We start from the raw sequence: 6,507 nt of genomic DNA on the forward strand, positions 1-6,507 counted from the left end.
TTGAAACAGCTGTTAAAATGTATTAACCAGTCATGCTGAGCCCTAGGGTCCCCTGTTTCCTAGCTGAGGTCAACCTTACATTTTAACAGGTGTTTAACTGTCTATACGAGGAGGAAAGTCAAAAGAGCTAACATAAGGTCAACCACAACTGTTGCCTAGTTAAGCCAAGGCCAGAAGGACTGTTGTAGGCCTGATTTAAGAAAAGCCTCAACAAGTGAGCATGACGAATGCTAGAAGGGAAAGAAAAAGGGCAGAGCTATGGTATTAAGGTGACCTTGTTAGAAGCAGTAAGCATCTGCTTCTCTATTCTTTCCAACATACTCTCTTCCCTCCATGTGCACAGTCATTTTATTTGAATACTGGTGCCTATTTCTGTTATTGTTTGACCTTTAACTACCCGTCTTTACAACAGTGGGGGAAGGTGGGTCTGGGAAGGAGCACAGGGAGCTATAAACATCAGGTAGAATTACAAGGAAATGCAAAACAAGAGGTAACAGGTTATCTTCTCATGGACTTGAGCCAGGAGGGTGTGTAAACCCTATTTCCTTATATAGTTCCTTGTACAGTTCCACACAGTTCCTTATAATACACCAGAATCACAACTCTCAAAGATGTATTATTAGGACAGGCAGGAACCTGGGGGTTTATTCTGAAGAAAATGTTGGCAAGAACAAAAATAAGTATCTGTAATTTAAAACTTCCACTGAAACAATTCTGTTTGTCAGCTAAAATTTGAATGTCAAACTATTTCAATTTGGAGATGCTGACATGGGGTCTCCAGAGACTAACAGTTCAGGTACATTCTACTCCCATTCTTCCCCAGGGGCCAGGTGTCTTTCTCAGATTACATCTTTCATTATGGATCAGGATACCCATCTTAGCAAAGGTGCATTGCATCATAAGACATGTAAGTCAGCCTTGCCCATTACCAAGAATAGGGAGAGGAAGCCACAGAACTAGAGCCCCCATGAGGCACCAGAGCAGCACATTCAAATCAAAAGTGCTTTAGTGTTTGAAGAAAAACCTATATTTTCCATACAAAGCAGGCATTTTTTTATCTCGAAAGAAATGCCCTTACTGAGTGAAAACTCTAATTTTCCTTTGCTAAACAGTTTGGATGTGGTCAGTTTTTCCAGCCAAACCCTGTAGGTGACATGGATCCTCATACTGGTAATGGAGGGTTTACTCATTCACCCCAAGCACAAAGGCTCCCACTGCTGCTCTTGGAAAGGGGACTATGAGGTATTGCCATTTGGAAATCTCTTATAGGGGGTTGGTCTGTGTTCCCCTATTATAAAACCTGTATGACATTGGACAGACCTGAAGCATCTTGCAGGTCATAATTGGCTGGTGTCTTGGGTGTGTGTGAAGGTCAATGAGTTTAGAGGCGGATTGTGACTGGGAGTGGAGTGAATGAACAGGACCAGTTCTGCCATATATCCATTCTGCTTCTCTGGTCAGCTCCTTGTGTCCTGTATTCCTCTTAATATCAATCTCCTGTTTTTTATTCTGCAACAGGGCAGGTAGCTTATTTTGCCAGTACTGGCCTGGGGCAGAGGAAATGACTCAGAGTATCTTTATATTGAATAGACAGATAACATGGGTAGAAAAGGGGAAGGCTCTTGTGATCTGGAAGTCTGGAGGGATATTGGTAGGTTGGGAAATATGGAAAAAAGACAAAAAGGGTGGTGCTAAACACAAATGGCTCCTGGTAATCACTTGATCTCTTAGGGTGCTTACACAAGTTCTATTTTTCATGCAGTTGGGCTCCTGAAAGTGCACAACAGCTATGACATACCACACATGCACTGCTGCAGAGTGCTTTTAAAATGGCCAATTGCGTGAAAAATTAACCCTCATCAAATTAGGTATTAGATTAAGGTGCTGTAAAGCGCAGAGTGCTTTAGGAAATTTGCATTCCCTTGCAGGTTTAATTTTTCATGGAGAGGCAGGGCTGGGCTGGTGCAGGGGAGGGAGGAGGAAGGGAGCAGCATGGAGCTGCCAGTTGAGTTTTGCCTGGCCAAAGCTGAAAGGAGGGAAGGAGTGGAACAGAGCTCTCTTGCCTAGCCGCCCCTCCTCCCCTAGATAACCCAGCTGGGGTATTGGGGGGACCCGGGCTGGGACCGTGAAGTGAGGGGACTCTGTTCTACCTCACCCCCGCCCCCCAGCTCCAGCTGGGCCTCTTGAGACTGGCAGCAGTAGCTGCTTTGCCCAGCCTCATAGGTGACTGGTAGGGGATGCATGGGGGTGCACATGCTCCCCTGATGGGGCCAGTGCCCCTCATAACGACTGACACTGACGCTGTCTGGGGAGGAGGAGGTGAAACAGAGCCCGCCCCCCACCCCAATGGGCTTGGTCCAGCTCCTTGCAATACCCCAGCTGGGGTAGCTGTGGGGAAGCCTGCAAGGCAAGGGGGCTCCATTCCACTTCCTTCTAGCTTAGGACCGGCAAAGCCCAGCTGGCAGCTCCATGCTGTTCTCTTCTTCCTTCCTCCCCCACTGAAAGCCCCAGAGCTGGGGTGGGGTGGGGTGGGGCAGGGCTGGGGAGAGGGGCAGTTCAGCAGCCTCCCCATATCTGGACCAGGGCCAGTATGGGCAGGCTCGATCCTCACCCTTGCACCCCAAGGTGAATGTCTGTTGGGTTGCAGGGAAGGGAGGAGGGGGCTCTAACTCAATGTGCTTCACATAAAGTGCCATGAGTTAGAGTGGGGCCCCGAATGTCTGTAGGCACCCTTAGGTGTCCTGGGACAACAATTTTTGCTATCTAATACATGTCATGTGAGAAAAGTACTTCCTCGGAGCAGCTTTGAATTTGCTCATAGTTTCATAGTAGCTATGGTCAGGAGGGACCTGAACAGATCTTGTAGCCTGATGCCCTGCCACAGGCAGGAATGAATGCTGGGTTCACAAGATCCCAGACAGGTGATCATCCAACCTCCTCCTGAATTTGCCCAAGGTAGGGGTGAGGATCACTTCCCAGGTTCCAGATTTTGGCCACCCGAACTGTAAAATATTGCCTTCTGATCTCTAGCCTAAACCTATTCTCCAACAGCTTATTACCATTATTCCTTGTCACCCCAGGTGGTGCTGGGGAGAAAAGGGCTCTACCCATTTGCTGTTGATCTCCCCTGATGAGTCTGTAGGCAGCCACCAGGTCCCCTTTTCAGTTTCATTGAACATCCCTTTGTTCAAGGGCAGAGAAAAAATAAAGAAATGGGACGCAATTCAATAATACACTAAGTATCTTCTGCTATGATCTATAAGCTCATCAACTGGAAACAGCAGAGGTGGAGAAGAACTGTGAGCTTGTTCATCATAGGGATGACTGTGAACCATCAGTGTGATGCTGCTGTAAAAAGGTGAATGTTATCCTACTGTGTATTAGGAGAAGTATTTCCAATATAGCTAGAAAAGAATTAGTGTCATTGTTTGAGCCTCTGGTGAAACCACAACTGGAACATTAAGTACAATTTTGCTCTTCTTTATTCACGAAAGATAAACTGAAACTGGAACAGGAGCAAATGTGGGCTACTTGGATGATTGGCGGAATGGTGAACTCTACCTGACAAGAAAAGACAAGAAAAACTGTGCATGTTTAGCCTAGTAAAATTAAGGCTCTGATGTGTCCATGTGACTTGTTTATAAGTATATCAAGGGAGTAGATGCCAGGGAGGAAAAAGAACAATTTAAGCTACAGAACAATGCTGGCTGTAGAGCAGTGGGTATAAATTGGTCATGAATAAATTTAAACCAGGCATTACAAGAAGATTCCTAATCACTACAGCAATGAGGTTCTGAAAAAAACTTTTCAACAGAAGTAAGGGTGAGAACAAACTGTATTGCTTTTAAGATAAAGCTCAATACACCCACAAAAGGAATTATACAAGGTAGTGCCTGTGGTCAAAAGCAGGACCTGATGACCCAGATGGTTTCTTCTGGCCAATGAACCTATATCCTATTGAAAAGAGAAGAGAATAGCAAACAAAAGCCATTGCACATCATATTTTATTATTGTTGTTGTTGTTATTATTACACATTTTTATTGATAGTCCTCATTACCTGATCATAGTCCGTTAGAACAGGTGCCCATCTCCTGGATGCTCACCTTCCAGATTATCTGAGAGAGAAAGGAAGATGTGCATTATCTCCCTTTTCCTTTCTGCTGTGAAATAAGATGGGGAGAATACAGTAGCAGCTTTCTTCCAGCCTTCTGTTGGTTTTTGGCTTCTTAAAAAAAAAGCTACTCTCTTGTCCTGAAGACACCTTTTTAGAAGGTTGATAGCTGTAAGTGTTGGAGAGAGATCAATACTATGAAACATGAACTCCCTAATTGTATTAAATAGAGTTAAGCAGAATCTTGCTTGGGAGTAGGTTCAGGCATGATCTATTGCAGAAATATATAGAACAAAAATGTTATAAGGTCAAATCAGTCTTCAGATAGGCACTTGATGGGAAATATCCAAAAAAAAAAAAAAGAGGAGCCATTTCAGTGAATGATCGCTACCATGTAAATGACTGGTATTGTATGCAGACTGCCTTGTGACTGGTAGCAGGGTGTGGGGGAGATGCCCCTTGTGCTTCCTCATAAAGATTTGCACTCTTGATATTTCCTGTGAAATTCTTCCTGATTAAGTGTTTGCTGCTCACAGCCTTAGGACAGCTTTGGGAAAGGAAGTTGGACCTCGTACACTATAGCTGTAAGGAGGAATATTAGTTAACTGAGTGGCAGACCATGTGTGCAACATTCTTGTCTTCAAATCACATCTAAAATGAAGCCAGGATGACCCCAATAAAAGTGATTACATTGGCCTATGTCCCATGATATTAAATGCTGCACTGTCTATGTATGTTTATGGTTATTTGTCACACATAGCCTTGATACTTTAAATGGAAATGGCTGCTATGTGCAAAGATACCATTCTGCAGTAATAAATGTTTTTTCCCTTTTAAATCAGTGAGTTAGGGGAAAATGGTTTGATGTTATAGATGGGGCTGTGGGTGAGGACTCAAGAGACCTGGGTACCATACCTAGCTCTGCCACTAACACAGGAGTCCCAAACTGTGGTACACATACCCCTGACATCTCTGGGGGCTATGCAGGAGAAATTGTGTAATGGCAGATTTAATTTTTATTATAACAATAATAATTGGCATTTAAAGGGTTAAAATTTAAATTGTATGTATGCTGGCAGCTGGTAAATCTGGAAGGGGGTACGCAATAAGAAAAAGTTTGGGAACCTCTTCACTAATATATCAGGTGTTCTTGGTATATTAGATCTTGGGAAACTTCTGTTTCCTATCCCAACATTTTTCTGTCTCGTCTGTTTTGTTTGGGGCAGGACCTGTGCCTGTGCAGCACCTACCACCAGAGGGGTCTAATCTCAGGGGAGGCTTCTAGGAACTGACATATTACAGGTCATCAATAAAAATTGTATCCTTACCTGTCATTTCCCAATCCCCGCAGTTAGGCATGTGCTAATGAGGAGCAGTACTTACCATGATCCAGGAGGCAGACACCCTTGTGCAAAGGCTGCCCCTCTTTCAAACCATAGGCAGGTGCAGTAGGTTGGGATGGCGATTCCTCCTCCTTCTAGCGCCCATTTCCACTCGAGCTCCTTTTGCCTCCAAGTGGAAGGCAGAGAGCAGGGTGAGAGAATAGGGCAGGGGTACCCGTGGATGCAGAAGGGCCTGCGACTATGGCCCTGTCTTTCCTTCTTTACAGTGCACTGCCTAGTACACTGGCGTCAAATCAGCTGGCACTTCAGGTTTTCTCCGATTTAAAAAAATCCGCAATTTTTGGTTGCAAGAAGGTAACCCCAAATCCACATTTTTCTGCGATTAAAATGAAACACCACTTTATCTAGATCTATATATTAATGGTGTTTGATTTTAATCATGAAAAAATGTGGATTTGGGGTTACTTTTTTAAAACTGAAAACTGGGGATTTTTTTTTTTAAATCGGAAAAAACCAGGATCCCTGCCGGTCACCTGGGATGGAGGAGAAAAGTCACCGGGAGAGCCCTGCGTGCCAGGGTAGCCCCTTGCCTGCGTCCTCCCCCTGGGTCCGTGCTGGGACAGATCAGGTGCCACTGAGGGCACAAAACCGTCCAGCCTGCCCAGGAGAGCGGAGCCGAGGATGCCTGAGGAAGGTGGTAGGGCTGGAGGGTTGGCAGGGACATTTCTTTGCCCCTTTTCTGTGATTTGGCCTCTCTTGTCCTGGTAAATTCCCTGAGTTGGGGCAAGGGCAACCGAGGCCCAGCCACAGGCAGGTGAGTGGCAGGCAAAGACACCTGGCCCCGGTGTCAGCTTCCTGATCCACCTTAAACATCTCCTCCAGTGGCCAGGGATTTCCGGGGTGGGGTGTTTCCCTGCGCTGCCCTCGGGAGCCTGCAGCCACAGGAGGCTCTCACCTGCCTTCGGCCTTGCAGCGGGGCGGCCGGCGCCGGGCCGACGGGGAGGGAGCCGGGCCGGGCCGGGGCCGGAGCGGCGGGAGACACCTGCCGGGCG

Source organism: Gavialis gangeticus, unplaced genomic scaffold (genome assembly GCF_001723915.1).
Source record: "Gavialis gangeticus isolate Ggan-Ray unplaced genomic scaffold, GavGan_comp1, whole genome shotgun sequence".
Taxonomy (NCBI): Eukaryota; Metazoa; Chordata; order Crocodylia; family Gavialidae; genus Gavialis; species Gavialis gangeticus.